The 18751-nt window shown below is 47.3% G+C and overlaps 1 protein-coding gene and 1 long non-coding RNA gene across 2 annotated transcripts in view; both read left to right on the top strand.

The window, feature by feature from the left end:
* The window catches only part of LOC309346269, a 242295-nt gene that overhangs the window by 128913 nt on the left and 94631 nt on the right, over window positions 1-18751 (top strand). The gene's annotated exons all lie outside the window — the stretch shown is intronic.
* Window positions 11736-18751, top strand: part of ARHGAP35 (Rho GTPase activating protein 35) — an 89916-nt gene continuing 82900 nt past the window's right edge. Inside the window, exon 1 of the mRNA XM_081868647.1 lies at window positions 11736-12072. The gene's annotated coding sequence lies outside the window, so the exon portion shown is untranslated. The remainder of the gene's footprint in view (window positions 12073-18751) is intronic.

Genomic DNA, 18751 nt, shown 5'->3' with positions numbered 1-18751 from the left:
GACCTGAGCGGTTAATGGGAGTACGGAATGGTCCCCTGAATCAATCAGGGCAAGGCTGCCTCCAGCAGGGGGAGCTCGAGCTACGCGGCGCTCGCGCCAAGCCGGGGACTTGTCGGGAGGCGCGAAGCCCAGCGCTTCGTAGGGCAGGCCCCGCCAGGCCGTTACTTGAGCCCCCGGCTTTGGCAAGGCCTGGTAGGCCCTGAGCGGGGCTGAGGCAAAGGGGGTGCCGCAGAAGGGGGCGCCCTCGCCTCAGGGCAGGTTATTGGAAATGGAGGTTGTTGGAAATGGGTGCCCTTCAAGAGGCGCAGAAAATAAATTGTTGTTTAGTCGTGTCCGGCTCTTCATGACCCCCTGGACCAGAACACGCCAGGCACTCCTGTCTTCCACTGCCTCCCGCCGTTTGGTCAGACTCATGCTGGCAGCTTCGAGAACACTGTCCCACCATCTCGTCCTCTCTCATCCCCTTCTCCTTGTGCCCTCCATCTTTCCCAGCATCAGGGTCTTTTCCAGGGAGTCTTCTCTTCTCATGAGGTGGCCAAAGTATTGGAGCCTCAGCTTCAGGATCTGTCCTTCCAGTGAGCACTCAGGGCTGATTTCCTTCAGAATGGAGAGGTTTGATCTTCCTGCAGTCCATGGGACTCTCAAGAGTCTCCTCCAGCACCAGAATTCACAAGCATCCATTTTTTGGCAATCAGCCTTCTTTATGGTCCAGCTCTCACTTCCATACATCACTACTGGGAAAACCATGGCTTTTACTATACGGACCTTTGTTGGCAAGGTGATGTCTCTGCTTTTTCAGATGCTGTCTAGGTTTGCCATCGCCTTTCTCCCAAGAAGCAGACGTCTTTTAATTTCGTGACTGCTGTCCCAATCTGCAGTGATCATGGAGCCCAAGAAAGTAAAATCTCTCACTGCCTCCATTTCTTCCCCTTCTATTTGCCAGGAGGTGATGGGCCCAGTGGCCATGATCTTAGTTTTTTTGAAGTTGAGCTTCAGACCATATTTTGCGCTCTCCTCTTTCACCCTCATTAAAAGGTTCTTTAATTTCTCCTCACTTTCTGCCATCAAGGTTGTGTCATCTGCATATCTGAGGTTGTAGATATTTCTTCCGGCAATCTTAATTCAAGCTTGGGATTCATCCAGCCCAGCCTTTTGCATGATGAATTCTGCATATAAGTTAAATAAGCAGAAAAAATAAATAAAACGCCCCAATTTGCATGTGAAATGTACCTTCTCTCCTCCACCTCACTGTGAAGCAGGGGCAGGCAGAAGGTGGACCAGAATCCCAGGTAGAGCTCTTGGTCGTTTGTAGGGGTTTCCGATTCCTAAATGTTGAACAATGGAGACAACAACCGGGTCTTCTCTCCATTCCTTCTGAGTTAGGCCGCAGAAACAAAGGAATTTTATTCATTTATTTTATTTATTTCAAGCATTTTTATCCAGGTCTTCAGCTACAAAGGATCCCAGATGTCAGGCTTGCAAAGGAATTGGGAGGACGGAGGGAAAAGATCGTCCAGGAATTATTATTCCTCAGTTACATAGTTTTCAAAACAACCAGTTGGAATGGAAAGATTTCTCTTTTTAAAAACAGAATGGGGAAAGACTATTTGAAGACTATAAAAATATCAGGGGGACTGATATAAACTGGTGCAGCAGAAGACAATTAAGGGGAAGATAAGGAGAAATTTGTGAATATATTTGAATTGGATACGCAGCAATAAAAAGATATGAAATAAATAACCGCAGAAAAGAGGGGAGGAAAGTCGAGAGGAAGGAAAATTAAGATGTGTAAAGATTTGGTTTTTCTTGTTTAAGGTAAAGGTAAAGGGACCCCTGACCATTAGGGTCCAGTCATGGCCGACTCTGGGGTTGCTCGTACAGCTTCTGGGTCATGTGGCCAGCATGACCAAGATGCTTCTGGCGAACCAGAGCAGCGCATGGAAACACTATTTACCTTCCCGCCGGAGTGGTACCTATTTATATACTTGCACTTTGACCTGCTTTCGAACTGCTAGGTTGGCAGGAGCAGGGACCGAGCAACGGGTGCTCCCCACTGTGGGGATTCGAACCGCCGACCTTCTGATCAGCAAGTCCTAGGCTCTGTGGTTTAACCCACAGCGCCACCCGCATCCCTGATAAATGAGAGAGAAGACTGCTAAAGCTGGCCTTTGAGCAGGAAAGATGGAGATCCATCTGTCTTTGCAGCCTGATGGAATGCTTAGGTGGAAAACCAGGAGTGGATTTTTTGTGTCGCAGGACTGTGAGTGTAATTGTGATCCTGCAAGACAAATTCCTCACCTTAACAGGTGCACAGACAGAGGCACCCTGTTGCCCACATACTTTTAAGTATGTTTGGGCATCGGTTGGTGCATCTCAGAAGTTATATTAAAAGGGGGGGGACACCCCAAGGTAGATCTCTTAAGCCTGATTCCTGTGCTCCCCTACCACAAAGTTTGAAACGAGCAAGAGAGGAGAAGGAAGTCCCTGGGGACTGTGTGATGCGAAGGCAGTGACTTTGATTCCCAGCCTGTCACCCTGAAGCTAGGAAGTCTGGGTGTTGGCTCCTGCAATGAGTCAAATGCTGCTAATTGCTAGCTCTATTTATTTATCCTGGCATGGGGCTGGCATTCAGAGCAGAGGTGTCTAGGATAAGCGTCTGCTCCCCAGCGTGGGCTGACAGCTGCCTCCCACCCTTGCTCTGGCGGAGGATTTCCAGAGGAGCAGAAAGCCAGAAGCGATTTCCTAAGCAAGAAAAAAAAGTATGTATGGCTTTTCAGAGTGCTATAATACAGACATGATTTTTTCCTTTTCTTTCATGGTGGTGGGGAGCAGCATCAAAAAATTGCACCATTTCAAAACAACAGGTCCTGGGACTTTCCCACCGCTAGTTCTCGTCAGCTACGTGTTTCGGAGAGGCTGTCACTCTCTGGGCAAACACATCCTTTGCATTCACAATGTCCCAACCACAGCCTCTGGCATCTCCAGTTGAAAGAATCTCAGGCAGCAGATGATGTAAAAGATCTGAGTACTGTACAGTGGTTCCTTGGGTTACACACACTTGGGTTACAGATGCTTCGGGTTACAAACTCCGCTAACCAGGAAGTGGTTGCTCCAGGTTAAGAACTTTGCCCCAGGATAAGAACGGAAATCGCGCGCCAGCGGCAGCAGGAGGGCCCATTAGCGAAAACGCGCCTCACCTTCAGAACCGTTTCAGGTTTAGAACGGACCTCTGGAACGAATTAAGTTCTTAACCTGAGGTACCACTGTATACAGTTGTTTGAAACTGCCAATCAGCCTTCCTGGGTTAGATGGGAGGAGGAGCCTTTGACCTATGTTTAAAGCAGATCTAACACAAATTTAAAACACCGAGCTTTCCCCAGAGAATCCTGGGAATTGTAGTTTGTTGGGGTGCTGGGGACTGTAGCTTACGTGAAGAGTAAAGTACAGTTCCCAGGATTCTTTAGCGTAAGTCCTGTGCTTTCATTGCTCAGTATACCCAAATGCTTTACAATCCCATCTCATGTTGGAAAAGTGACCCATTACTTTGGTGGTCCTGGAGAAGCGAAGGACTCCTCGCTCTACTCCCAAGGACCTCCATTGGAGCAAAACCTCCAAGGCCAGCAGAAAAAGTTGGGAAGGAGTCTGTTAAGTTGTGGGTGAACATATCAGACGACACAGCGATTCTTCAGACAGCTCTTGTTTATTTACAGGCCAGAACAGAGCTGAACTGAAGAGTTCAGCCAGCCTGCTTATATAGAGCTCCACTACAATGCAACAGTAACAACTTTCTGTAACTAGCCAATCACTGAACGTCACTTTCAATTCCTTATTTGCATATGTGGACCTGAGTGAAAACTATCTACAGTATCCCCCTGCTGGCCCAGGGTGAGAACTTCAGTACATAACAGAGTCCTAGATGCGCCTTAACCTGATGTTGTATGGAGTTTGCATGCAGCGTTTGGGGGCACCTCCTAGAACTAACCCAGAGCTCCACCTTTTGTGCTATGCCTCTCTCTTGCTGTTCTGAGCCTGTGCAGACTTCCCTAGATCAATGGGATGGGTGCTTGTCTGGATGGGAACTGTAATGGTTGTAAGGGGGTTACTTGTGCGTAAGTTGCCTTCAGTTTTAGTTATATTGCCTGGCCAACCATGCTTTGGCTGACAGCTCACACTCCGTGACCAGTCAGTCGCTTGCAGAATCCGTCAGTGGGCATTTCTTGAACCTCTTCCAGCATAAGAGCTGTTTGACGCCAAGTCTCCTCCTACTTTCCCTGCGCGGAACTCGTCTGCGCAGGTAAAGGGAAGGCAGGGGCGTGCCAGCGCTCTCTCCACTAGTCTCTGGTGAAGGGTCTTGGAGACCTGTCTCCAATTCCTCCATCTCCCTCTCTTCTCTACTGGTGTTACGCTGAATTCCTTCCCCCCTGCTGGTCCCCTCTCCGGCATCGCTCCGGAGCCCTGCCTCCGCCTCTCGCTCTGATGTCAGTTCCCTGACAGGAACCTTCAACCCTCCAGATGTTTCTGGACTACAGGGGAAAAAAGGAACCTCCCCTCTTTTTAAAAAAAAGATATTTATTAAAGTTTTCAAAAATAGTACAAAAAGAAAAGAAACAACAAAAATACAAAAATACAAAAATTTAAAAATACAGAAATAAAAAACAATTTAAGAACACATACAATTTCCGTTCACTTATTTTCTTTTACCTTACTTTCCTGACCTCCTCACACCTCCCCTTCTTATATTCCAATTCAGATTATTTGTTCAGCAAATCCCCTAGGAACCTCCCCTCTTGTTTCCTCATTGGCTGCTTGCTTATTTCCTTCTGAAACATGCCTGGGCAAAGTTCTGGTATAGGAAGGAGCAGAGTTCAAATCTCAGTGTCCGCGATGAGCCTGGCTGAGAAATATTGACACAAGCCTTTGCAGCAGTAAAGGTCACCGCAAAATAAACGGCTTTAGTTGAAAAGTAACAAATATTATAAAGGCCGTTTGCTTCCCCTGTGACTCTCACCAGCTCCTCCCCTTCACCTTTGCAAAAATCTGATTTGAGATGCTCAGAAAGCTGGACCTACCTTTCTTCCTAATCTAATGCCAGATGTGGAGTTATAGGGCATTTAAAGGTCATTTGACACACATTTGAAGCACCTGGCTCCCTGCCCGAAATTCCTGTGAACTACAGTTTAAGGGTGCTGGGACTTGGAGCTCTGTGCAAGGGAAACTGCAGTTCTCAGGACTCTTTGGGTGAAGTAAAGGTAAAGGGACCCCTGACCATTAGGTCCAGTAGTGGCTGACTCTGGGGTTGCGGCGCTCATCTCGCTTTATTGGCCGAGGGAGCCGGCATACAGCTTCTGGGTCATGTGGCCAGCATGACTAAGCCGCTTCTGGCAAACCAGAGCAGCGCACGGAAACGCTGTTTACCTCCCTGCCGGAGTGGTACCCATTTATCTACTTGCACTTTGAGGTGCTTTCGAACTGCTAGGTTGGCAGGAGCAGGGACCAAGCAATGGGAGCTCACCCCGTCACAGGGATTCGAACCGCCGACCTTCTGATCGGCAAGTCCCAGGCTCTGTGGTTTAACCTACAGTGCCACCCGCATCCCTTTTGGGTGAAGTAATGTGTTTTAAGAGGGACGCGGGTGGCGCTGTGGGTAAAAAGCTTCAGTGCCTAGGACTTGCCGATCGAAAGGTTGGCGGTTCGAATCCCCGCGGCGGGGTGCGCTCCCGTTGCTCGGTCCCAGTGCCTGCCAACCTAGCAGTTTGAAAGCGCCCCCGGGTGCAAGTAGATAAATAGAGACTGCTTACTGGTGGGAAGGTAAACAGCGTTTCCGTGTGCTGCGCTGGCTCGCCAGATGCAGCTTGTCACGCTGGCCACATGACCCGGAAGTGTATTCACACAGCCCTGCCCCCAGCCTCTTAAGCGAGATGGGCGCACAACCCTAGAGTCGGACACGACTGGCCTGTACGGGCAGGGGTACCTTTACCTAATGTGTTTTAAATGCAGTGTGGATCTGAATTTAGGCACCCAGCACCTTTTCTCCAAGGGATGAAGGAAGAAAATTCGCCTCCTTCCTGCCTCCCACCCGGTAAGAACCTGGGCAAATATTTAGCCACCAAGGGCCAAAAACTCCTGTGAGATGCTGCTTCCATCTGGTGCCCCCTTTTCAAGGCCTTTCCTCATGCAGGAGGGGCTTCGGCGTATGGGAGGGACTTGAGGCAGCATAAACAACAGCTGAGGAATTCTAAGCACAAGGCTTGTTTGCCCTTCTTGTTAATTATTATTACGGTTACATTCCATGCTGCTGCCATCTGTTTATAGAGCACTGGTGCTTGGCACTGTACAAAACGAGGCAGTTGATCTTTGTATGACAGAATAAGGAGGCCTGCCAAAGGTCCCATCTAGTTTATTACATTGCTCTCACCACAGCGGCCAGCGATGGATGTCTGCAGGATGGATGGAGATCAAGGTGTGACACAAGCAACACCGCCCCCCCCCGGCCTGGTTACCTGTCCCAAGGATCTGAATATAGGAATTGACCTTCTTTCAAGTCAAAGCATTGGTCCACGATTGGCAGCAGCTCTCCAGGAATATTGACCGCTCCTACTTGGACATACTGATTTTATTTTATACTGATTTTATTTGTTACATTGCTCAGGACCGCAATACCTCAAGGACCGCCTCTTTCCATATGAACCCACCCAGACCCTGATATCATCTTCCGAGGCCCTTTTTGGTGGCAACACGAGAACGGGGCCTTCTCTGCAGTGGCTCCCCATTTGTTGAATGTTCTCCCCAGGGAAGTTTGCCTCGTGCCTTTGTTATACACCTTTAGGCACCAGGCAAAAATATTCCTTTTTAACCAAGGCTTTGGTTAAATTGATTGACATCCTATGCCCTTTTAAAATGTGTGTGGGGATTGCGGAAGGGGGTTGTTATTGGGTTGTTGCTTTTATGTTGATTATATATTTTGTGATCAACAAGTCTTCAACATCAACTTTGTTGGACTGGTCATGTTGTATGGATGCCCGATTATCGTCTTCCAAAGCAACTACTCTATTCCGGATTTTAAAATGGAAAGCGTAATGCTGGTGGTCAAAAAAAGAGGTTTAAAGACTGTCTCAAGGCAAATCTTAAAAAATGTAGTATAAACACCGACAACTGGGAAACACTGGCCTGCAAGCGCTCCAGTTGGAGAACAGCCTTTACCAAAGGTGTCATGGACTTTGAAGACACTCGAACTCAGGACGCAAGGGAGAAACGTGCTGAGAGGAAGGCACGCTTGGCAAATCCACACCGTGATCAACTCCCGCCCGGGAACCCATGTCCCCACTGCGGAAGGACGTGTGGATCCAGAATTGGCCTCCACAGTCACTTAGGGACTCATTGTTAAAACCGTGTTTATGGAAGACAATCTTACTTGGCTATGAGGGATCGCCAAAGAAGATATATTTTGTGGTTTTATATTTCGATTTTGTTCTGTGAACTGCCTTGAGACCTCCAGGTATAGGGCGGTATACAAATTCAATAAATAAATAATAATAAATAAATTTCCATACCACCATTATCTACCAACGAGCTCAAGGTGAGGTGTACATTGTTCTCCTCCTCCCCATTTCATCATCGCGACAACCCGGTGAGGTAGGCTAGGCTAAGAGATGGTGACTGGCCCAAGGTCAGTGAGCTTCATGGCGGAGCAGGGATTCTCCCAGGTCCTGGTCTAGCACTCTAACCATTGCACCACACTGTCTCTCCAGGGTTTGAACCTGGGACCACGTAGAGTATGCACTCTGCTACCGTGGGAGGGCTCCACATAGCCTCTGCTCCTCCGTTAATTTCTCCACTTATTTAATTTATCATATAATCTGCCTTGCTGGATCAGATCAGGGGTCCATCCTCTAATATATATATATATATATATATATATATATATATATATATATAAAAGATCAGGGGTCCATCCAGTTCAGCAGCTGTCTTCTCACAGTAGCCAGACAGATGCCACCAGCAAGTAGGGTAGACTGCCTCTGAACTTGGAGGCTTGATCTATCCATCATGACAAACAGCCATTAATAGACCTCCGCATTAATTTGTTGTAAAGCCATTTACGCCAGTGGTCACCAGAAGGCCACGTTATACTCTGATCTGGAATTCCCTTATTTTTAAGAAGGCCATTGGAAAACCTTTGCTACCCATTAAGCCCCAGAAGGTCTTTAAGTATGCTGACATTAGCTTCTGGTCTGTGTGATGTGATCATTTTCCAGGGGCAGACTCTGTACAGGGCAAAGCGACTCTGCATTATGCAATTAGCATGCGGGTTATCTATATTAAGAAGCCACATCAATAGTTATGATACATTTACTGCGCTCGTTGTGGCAGAAAGGATTTTAGCCCCAGCTGTCTCGCCAGAACGCTAAAAGCTGTGGAAGCTGTGTCATGGATGGGTGAGGTTCTGCCAGATTTCTAACCAATGCCAGTTTTTAAGTGCAGACAAAGAGATTTTGGTACACTGCACAGCTGAGAGTTTGTTTTTAAATAAGAGTTCTTTCGGAAATTTTGATACCTTGATCTTTTCATCAAGTCACAAAATTTGTGAATGATTAAAGGGGCAGATCAGTTTCTAGAAGCACATAATTTAAACCTCCAGGTAGTTCAGTTTTGGAGCATGAGGCTTTTAATCTCAGGGTTGTGACTTTGAGCTCCACGCTGGGCAAAAGATTCCCGCAGATTCCTGCATGCCAAGGGGGCTGGACGAGATGACCCTTGTGGTCCCTTCCAAGTCTACAGTTCTGTGAAAATAAATACAGTGGTACTGCAGGTTACAGACACTTCAGGTTACAGACTCTGTTAACCCAGAAATAGTGCTTCAGGTTAAGAACTTTGCTTCAGGAGGAGAACAGAAATCGTGCTCCGGCGGCGCGGTGGCAGCAGGAGGCCCCATTAGCTAAAGTGGTACCTCAGGTTAAGAACAGTTTCAGGTTAAGTACAGACCTCCGGAACGAATTAAGTACTTAACCCGAGGTACCACTGTATTTAACACCCTGATCATATGCACATTGGTTTGTCAGTCGCACAGTGCAGTGAAGGTTACTCTCAAGTAAATGTGCATAGGACTGTGCTAACAGTGCTTATGTGTGTCTTCTTAGATGTAAATCCAAGCGAATTCTGTTGGGCTTACTTCTTAGTAGGCGGGCATAGGGATTGCAGCCTAAGTCTAAATGCACTTACTGGGGTGGGTGTGTGAAGCCCCAGTGAACACAGTGGGATTTGCTTCTGAGTAAACAGAAGACGCGGGTGGCGCTGTGGTCTAAACCACAGAGCCTAGGGCTTGCTGATCAGAAGGTCGGTGATTTGAATCCCCGCAACGGGGTGAGCTCCTGTTGGTCGGTCCCTGCTCCTGCCCACCTGAAAGCACGTCAAAGTGCAAGTAGATAAATAGGAACTGCTCCGGCGGGAAGGTAAACGGCGCTTCCGTGCGCTGCTGTGGTTCGCCAGAAGTGGCTTAGTCATGCTGGCCACATGACCCAGAAGCTGTACGCCGGCTCCCTCGGCCAGTAAAGCGAGATGAGCGCTGCAACCCCAGAGTTGTCCACAACTGGTCAGGGGTCCCTTTACCTTTTAAACAGGCATGGGATTGCATCATAAGACTCCACCTGGGGAGGGGGGAACTGTTCTTCAAAACTGGAAAAGGAAGTAATAATGGCAATTCACTCCCCAACTGATTATTACATTTATACCCCACTTTTTCCTCCTGAGATGCAGAACATATGCCTTGCATGCTGAAGGTGCCATCAGCGGGAGGGTGGGAATGTTGCCTGGGACCCTGGAGAGCTTTTGCCCATCACAATATTGGGTATGATGGCTTGATAGCAAGCTCACAGGCTTCCCCTACAGGCATCCAGTTGGCCTCTGCGAGAACAGGATGCTAGACCAGACGGGCTGCTGGTTAGATCCAGCAGTCAGGCTCTTCATGCGTATATTTTAGGAAGTTAGGCCAAAAGATACCCGGGATTCTATTCCAACCCTGCATAAATCACGTATGAGCATGTAATCAATGTAATAAGCCAGGCTTGTCCAACAGGTAGATCAGGGATCTCTGGCCCCTCAGCGATCTCCTTACAAAAAAACCCAAGAAGCCAACTTTGGCTTCCCACAAAAAACCTCCACAACTTTGGGTAGATCACTGCTAATTGTTTTATACACAGGTAGTAGCCGTCCATAGTTCTAGTTACAGGTAAGAAGTTTGCATGCACACCAAAGCTCATTCCAATAACTAACTTAGTTGGTCTCTAAGGTGCTACTGGAAGGAATTATTTTATTTAGTTTTTTTATATATACTGTGAGTAGATCGCAATCTATTGGGAGTTGCACGTCCCTTCAATGTAAATGTAATAAATGCAACAAAAAGTTTGCTCCCCACCCCTCCAAAAGAAGTTTTCTGGGATGCTTCTGTGTCACAGATAACTTCTGCCACTATCATTTTGCCCAGACTTGGTGCCCTCCAGCTCTTTTGGACTCCAACTCCCATCAGCCCAAGCCAGAACTGACCAGGGGAAGTTGCTTTGGCCTAGGCCCTAGAGCAGGACCGGCTAAATGCCTCCCCTCGCTACATCATCTGCCCCCCCCCCACCCCGCCAAAGCTTGTCCTCCAGCTGCTGACCCCCTAATCCAGAATACAGTGGATGCTTTTGTTTTATTGCTGGTGATTGTTGTTGCTCATGTATCACATCCTTAAGGAAGGGGGGGGGGAGAGCGGCACGAGCCCCCGACTTCCGGATCCTTGCATTTGGTTTGCAAACCGTCCGCAGCAGCTGCAGCACTTTCGGTGGCCCTTGCCTATCCGAGGCGCACCCTGCGCCAGGATGCGCGCTGCTGCGAGGGATCGCCCGCATCTGCCTGGGCGACAACGTTTGGCAGGGAGGGCGCGGGTGCGCGCGCGCGCGCCGGCGGGGTTCAAAGGCGCGCAAAGGCAGAGACACCGCGATCCTAGGGACGCCTCCCCAAGAGGCATCGCCGCGCCTGGCAGTGCAGGGCAAACGCTGCGCAAGCGTCGCGCTGCTTCCCTTCGCCCCGTGCCGGAGGGCTGCGCTGCATTTTCCGCCAGGGGCGTGCTCGGGTGGGGTGGGTTCCTTTGCAACCCCGCCTCCCCCCCCCCCCCCACGATCTTGGCTACAAGCTCGGGCTCGCGTGCCAGCCTCTTGCAGCGAGCGCTTCTCCCCGTTTGCCTCCCCGCCTCCCTTGCATGCATGCAAAAAAAAAAGAAAAAGGAAAAAGCCTTAGCCGGTGGAACGCCCCTGCGCGCGCAAAAGCGGAGAGGAGGAGGAGGAGGAGGAGGGGACCCGCGTGCACGCGCGCGCGCGCGCGCCTCTGCAAAATCCTGTGTATCGCTTCTGTGCATGCAAACCTGCCTCGCATGCCTGCATATGCGCGCGCGCGCGCGCACTCTCCCTCTCCCTCTCTGTGAATAGAGGTTCCGGAGCCCCGCCCACTACTCCCCCCTCGCGCCGCAGCCCGCCCCGCCCACTTCTCTCCCCTCCGCCGGCGCGCGCACGCCGCCAGCCGCAACAGCAGCTTCTCCTCCTCCTCCTCCTCCTCCTCCTCCTGTCTCCCCCCGCCCCTCCCTCCCCGCTTGGCTCGGCGCGCGCACGCGCAACACACACACACACACACACACACAGGCGGTCTCGCGCCCTGTCTCTCTCTCTCTCTCTCTCTCTCTCTCTCGGTCGATGCTGCCACTGCTGCCGCCGCCGCCGCCGCCGCCACTGCTCCTTGTGAGGGGGAAAAGAAGCCGCCTCAGCCGCCGCCATTACAAGGCCGCTTTTCTTCCCTCGCTTCACCCCACCCACCGATACCCTCCTCCTCCTCCTCCTCCTCCTCTCACCGCGCCGGGGGAAGGCAAGGAAGGGAGGAAGGAAGGAAAGGAGAGGGAGAGAGGAAGGAAGGAAGGAAGGAAGGAGGGGAACATGGCGCCGCCTCCTTCTCCTCCCGCTGCCGCCTCGGGTCCTTCTCCGCCCCGCCCCGAGAGCCCGGCCAGGACCCGCTGCTGCTGCTGCTGCTGCCGCCGCCGCCGCCGAGCTGGTAGGTGCCTCCGCCGGGAGCCGCCCCCCCCCCCGCTCGCCTGCCTCGCCTTCCCCGCCGCCCCCCGCCCCGGTCCCCACTGAGGGGGACGAACAATGAGGCGGCGGCGGCGGAGGCGCCCCTCCCCCGATCCTGCCTCATCCCGAGGGGGCAGGCAGGGGCGAAACCCCCACCCCTCCACCGCCCCACCTCAGGCGCGGAATGGGGGGGGAAGGGGGAGGGGAGAAAGAGCCTCCCCTCCTTTCTCTCTCTCTCTCTCTCTCTCTCTCCCCCCCTTTCTTTCGGAAATGGAGGAATCCCCTCCCTCCCCACTGCACAAGCACACATTGCGCGGGGAGGGGTGCGGTGCGAAGAAAAGACCCTTGCCTGCGAGGAGGTGGGGGGGGGAGAGAGAGAGAGAAGGAGAGACGCCCCTTCCCTCCTCCTGCTCCGTCCCCCACCAAGACATGTCTCCCACCCTCGTTGGGGTAGCGGAATTTCGGGGAGCGTCGGGGGGGGGTGTGTGAGTGGGAAGCCAAAAGGCAAAAAAAAAAGAAGAAAAAAAGATCTTTTTTCCCCCCTTAGGTATGTGGCGGAGGAATAATACAAGAGTCATCATCTATCTCTCCCCCCCCCCTCTTTCTCAGCCATTTAGTTTGGGGTTGGCAAACTTGACATGGATAAAGAGGCTACCTGCGTATTTGCAGGGGGAAAGATGCTCCCCTGCATCCCTGGCGGGGGGGGGGGATGATGATGATGATGATGGGGGTCCCTTCCACAAACTGCTCCAGTGTTCAGAGGGGCGGGGATGGGAGTTAGAAGCACGCATGCGGAGGGCCCTGGCGATGGAGGCGCAGGCTGAGCTGAAAAGGGGGGTATTGTGGCAAGGGGGAGGGGGGAAGGAGCATGAGTTTGGGGAAGGGCACATGGGGTGCCCCTAGAATAAAACCTGAGGTGGAGTCAAGCACACCAGCAAACAAGTATTATTCTGTCTTTGGCCACCCCCAGTGGCTGATAGACATTTCTGCTGTTTTGCCTGGAGGGGAGCCCTAGTGTTGCCTTGTGGGGTGGGGTGGGGAAAACTACGAGGCTCAGGGAAGAGAGACGCAAAGAGAAATTCTTGCCAGCATCTTCATCCCTGAGTTAATGTTGGACAGGGACCATTGGTAGTCCTCCTGCTGATTTCGGTTGGGTGGTTCTGCCTCCTCGAAGCATGATCTGAGGTGGATGGCTGGGGTGGCGAATGGCTGTTTTTGCACTGTACACTCTGATAAACTCCAGATTGAATTATTGCAATGCACACTGTGGGGCTGCCCTTGAAGGCAGCTTGGAAACTTCAAAGCACAGCAGCCAGGATACTTGCCGGTGTTCCATTTAGAACTCAAATCACCCCTGATTTGAAACCACTGCAGTGGTTGCCAGATATTTTCTGGGTCCAGTTCAAGATGCTCACGTTGGTGTTTGAAAGCCTTAAAATGTCTTACGCCCCAAATAACTGAAAGACTGCTGCCTTTCCTAATGATCCTCAGATATTAAGATTGGCAGAGGGTGCTCTCTTGGCAGTTCTGCTGCCCTCTGAAGTATTGGGGATGGTAGAGAACACACTGTGGCACCCCCTATGGTCTGAAAAACCCCATTCCAAGCTTCTAGCATCCTCAACATACAGCTTCTTCTGTATGCTGAAGACATTCCTCTTTATGTTGGCCTCTGACAGTTTTGATTTTTGTGATGTTTGCAGGACCATAACTGTATATTTGATTTTGCTTTTTTTTATTGACCTGTTTTGTTTTAATATTGTCTTATCGTAATACTGTTGTAACCTGTCCTAGGCAGATAAGAAAACTTCTGAATAAATAAGTGTCACCAGCTTTCCTCAGCTCAGTTCTTTGGGATGTGGAGATTCTCCTGGTTTTAAAGGCATTTGGATAAGTTGAGAAGATTGCATAAGGGGAAAGTGACTTTTCCCTTAATGCACTACGGAGGCTGAGAAGTGCCTGCTGTCCTGTTGTGCATGCCCCCAAACTCTGTAGGTAAAAATGGGGCATACTTTTGACTTCTCATTGTGTGCATTATCTCCTCCCCGGACTTCAAAAGTCCGTCTTTTGTCTTGTAGGGGAAAAATAGGCATCTGTTCTTGGTTTCCACACACGCCCTTCTTTTTTCCCTTTCTCTGTGCTTTTTGTGTAGAAAAAGTGCAACATTCAAAGCAGCCTCCAGCTTCTCTAGTTATTTTTGATAGGTAGGATTGTGGGATATGTCTCAGTGTTTCTTTTTCTTCTCCATGTTGCTCTCCTGGGACATCTCCCAGGTTTCTGAGGAATGGCATATTTCTGACATGTGTAGTCATCCTAATTACTTAATCCTATGAAGGGTAATGGAATTTCCAATTTGTTAATGTGTGTTCAAACTGTTTTTTTTTTTTTAGCAATACTTTATCAAGATGATGATAATTAAATTCAGCTCTGGAAGATGGTTGGTGATACTGGAGAAGAAGGTAGAACAAGGTGTATCTTGAGAAATAAGGACCCTTTTCCTTTCACTATGCCTAACATTGGTTGAGGGCATATAGCTCCATCAAAATACTTTTTTCTTAAAAGACATTCAAGATGGAAAGAAAAAGGAGAGAACATTTTCTTATAGAGATTGCAAACTCCTGGGAAACTCTTCCGTAACGTTCCTTTATTTTTTCATACCCTTTTCCTTCCATGCCATTGAGACACCTCAAGGCCTTATTTTTTTTAAAAAAAAAATTTAAAGCAAAAGTAGGTACCACTTGACTGCAAGACAACCTCTAAGGGGTTTACCAAAATATAAAACAAAACATCAAAATTCTTGGTAAGAATACCATTAATAGTCTGGAAGTCTTGAACCTCTTGGTAAAGTCACAGATACCCCCTTACCTTTGTGCTTTCTTGAAGGAAGGATGAGGTTGGCTAGTTGAGAGCAATGATTTTTTTTCTTGAGAATTCTTTTTAAATTATTTTATTGGGAGAAATTTATTCTGTGGCTTTGTGATGAGCTACATAACATGTTAGGACACCATCTTTCTCCCGTTTCAGGATAGGGAATGGTCATGGTGGAACTCCTTTACCTTACCCTGGTTTTGACCTTTGCTAATAATCAGACAGCAGAAGACTTCCAAACCATTAATATCTCAGATTATTTCAGTACAATATTTTCCATCTTACATCTTGTCCCTGTTTGGAGGCATCACCAAGTAATATTCTTATGCAGGCAGTTCTGAAATAAGTTAGAATGTGCACAGCTGAAAGGCAAGTGATGGGTGCCCAGTTTACTAGACTTTATCTCTTTACTTTTAGTGACTGATTAAATTGCAGGGACTCAGCCCTAGACTCAAAGCTAGGTCAGCATTTTGTCCTTATGGATGACTCTGTTTTTGAGAACTGGATCATGTTCAGATAATTAGAAGTTAGTAAAGACTGCCTGCTATATCAAATATCTTAAACCATTAATTCTAACAACAGGACAGGAAACTGGGGCTTACAGTGTTGTTGGTCTAAAGCTAATTGAATAAAAGTTCTCTTGGATGTTTTGAGAATTTGAAGTATATTTTTGTAGCTGTAGTTCTGATTCCGGCCCTGTGTCAAATTATAGCTTTCTGTTTGGTGTTGTGCACAGAAAGAGAATCTGGGTCTACACCCTCAGTATTGACACCAATATATTCTGACCATTAGAATTATTTTGCAAAGGCAGTTCTCCAAATGATCATTCAGTTCAAAATTACTGCTTAGTCCTTGTTTATATGAGTATCCACATATAAGTAATCATGTGAATCAGTCGGTGATACAAGCAGAAATGTTCCCTTGTGATGCAAGTCAAAATAATTTTGATCAGTGGAACAGCCATGAGGTTTTAATTGTACATGGTGCTGGAGAAATCTTAGCAAGGACTCAGATCATTAGCTGAGGAGGTTTTTTTTTTGTTTTTTTGTAAGGCTGGTTAATTATATTCAGTAGGAAATTAATTTGATCCTGAAAGGGCTTTTAGATTCATCTGCATCTGAGTGTTCAGTTGCAGAGAGTTCTGGTCTCAAGAATTCAAGTTTGTTCTTTTAGTGAGGTCTGAAAATATTGCCAGTAGCAGATTTTCAGGATGTGGCAGTAAATAGCTAGTCGTCTCTCTCTCCCCCCCCCCCCAGTGTGGACTGAAGCCTTGTTCCTGGCTTCTTACCACTATTCACATTCTTAGAGAGAAATGTTAGTGTGTGTTCCTCTGTGAGAGCATTTTATATAATAGAATGAGTAGACAGCTTCACTGAGAGCTGATTTTCCCTATGCTCCCGAGCGATGTAACTGCTTTGCTAGGAGCTGTTGGAGATGCTCTTGTTCCATGCTGAGAGCTGACAATGAAGGAGGAAATTCAAAGCCAGTGATATATTTGCATCTGCTTTTGTTCTTATATTTATGGCTTCAAGAATCCTTGGAGGTAACATTTTCTGTGATAGTTCTGAGTGTATGCCTGTTGCTGAGGTTCTTTTGTCTCAAGGAAGGTACGTGTTCTGCAAAGGTTGAGCATTTTTTTCTTACTCTTACCACTTGAGTAGGTAAAACTGGGGTGCTAGGATGTGTTGAGCCAAGGGAATAAATAGTAATATTTCAACTATTCTTTGTATAAGAATAGCTTAGGATTCTGCGCTTGAAAGCCCAGGAGTATTGGTAAGTTGACATTTGTCTTGTAAAAGATCTGATATTCTCAAGCAATGCAACTGCATCTCCTTGAATCTAGTTCAGATAGAAGAATGTATGTTTAAAGGAGAGAGAATTGATCCATCCTGGCACCTAAACCTTTAAATGTTTACTTGGAAGCAAGTGCAGTTTTGCTTATGATGTTTTAGGACTATATAGCTTAAGAATATTTTAAAAATGCATTCAATGCTCAGTGTTTCTTATAGTAATTTTTGACCTTGTCCTCAAATAACAGCTGAATGAATAGTTGAATTTCTGTGTCTCAGGAACAAAGTAGCACATTGGTCGGTTTCTAGCCCTGTTGATTTAGTATTTTTAGCTAAAGAACCAGCTACTTGCCAGTTTATAACAGCAGATATATTTTCGAAATCTCTGTAATTCCACTATTAGGTTCTTATTTTGAAGGATGACGAGGTATTTTCAGTATTAAGTATCCTCTTGAGTCATTTTAATGTGATTGCCTGAAATATCCTGCTTTTCCCAGACTTCCCACCTTTCCTTTTGTTCTGATTGAATTCCTTTCCTATACTCTTATCAAAAAAACCTCTTGATTGCAGCTCCCTTTCTAATTCTGACATAGCATAGTCACTGTGTGCAGACAGATAACTCTCAAACTTTTCCTTTTGTCTTTGTGGTTAAAAAACAAATTGAACTGCTTGCATTAGTATAGTTCCTTTGAGTGATTAAAAATTGCTGCCACTTAAAGCCATGTGTATATTTTTATACTGTAGAATTAGATTAGAGATACACAACTTGCTCAGTATGTGGGGACATTCAGAAGACATCTTAAGGCAGCCCTGTTCAGGGAAGTTTTTAATCTGTGATATTTTAGTGTATTTTTGGTTTTTATGGAAGCCGCCCAGAGTGGCTGGGGAAACCCAGCCAGATGGGCAGGGTACAAATAAATAATAATAATAATAATAATAATAATAATAATAATAATTATTATTATTATTATTATTATTATTATTGGAAGTATTAGGGATTGGGGCGTGTATTTTAAGTACACATAACATAAATGGAATTGGCACTAATACAGGTGCCACATAATACCCATTCCGCATTTGTAAGCACTCAATGGTTTAGTGTGGCAGCACCTACAATTTGGATCTCCCTGCCTATTGAGATAAAGCAGATGCCTTCACTGTACTCTTTTTGTTGCCTGCTAAAGACATTCTTACTTAGACAAGCCTACCCAGATGCTTAGGAAGTTGAGGTAATTTTAATCTGTTTTAGTATTTTAACATTTGTATGTTTTAAAGTAGGGTTGTAATTTTTTTCTTGATTTACTTGTTTTATCTTTTTGAGGCTTTTTACAATCAAGTGGTTGATTATTTATTTCATAAAAGGCACCTTGCCATGGCCACTAATTGGCTGGTCAGTAGTCTGACCAAAAGGTTTAGCATTGCTTTTTCTAAATATTTTGAATCATGGTGAATAGTGCTGCCTATACCCTTGTAGGGTTTTTTGTTTGGCACTGTGTGAGCAAGCTCTGTGCTCACACATTCTTCTCTCATGCATTCTGATTTTTCTCCCTTCCGATTTAGTGGAAGCCATAGTTTACTGTTACCTCTAAGCCAGGCAAACTATGACTTGTGCTAAAATGTCAATGAGAAAGAAAATCAGATTGCATGAGGGGAGCACCAGAGTGCAGGCCTAGTTTTGTTGTTGTTTAGTCGTGTCCGTCTCTTCGTGACCCCATGGACCAGAGCACGCCACAGGCCTACTTTACATAGTACCAAACCCTGGTTTGGTGTTAGATCTGAACTGTTGCAGTCTTCTTAAGAGGTTTGCTGACTAAACCTTATATGTAAACACTTCTTTAACACATCGCACAAAACCATAGCTTAGCACAAGCCAGAAAAGCCAGACTGAGCTGCAAGAAATCTCAGGGTCATGCACTCAGCTTCCCTTTCACCCGGAAAGGAAGAGTTTAGAAGGTCTTGTTTCTGCTTGTTATTAATCACAATTTGCCATGTTGTCCAGACCTGGAA

The sequence above is a fragment of the Podarcis erhardii genome, assembly GCF_964252035.2.
Source record: "Podarcis erhardii genome assembly, chromosome: 7".
Taxonomy (NCBI): Eukaryota; Metazoa; Chordata; class Lepidosauria; order Squamata; family Lacertidae; genus Podarcis; species Podarcis erhardii.
The sequence above is the reverse complement of the archived record's forward strand: the minus strand, read 5'-3'. Positions and strand labels throughout refer to the sequence as shown.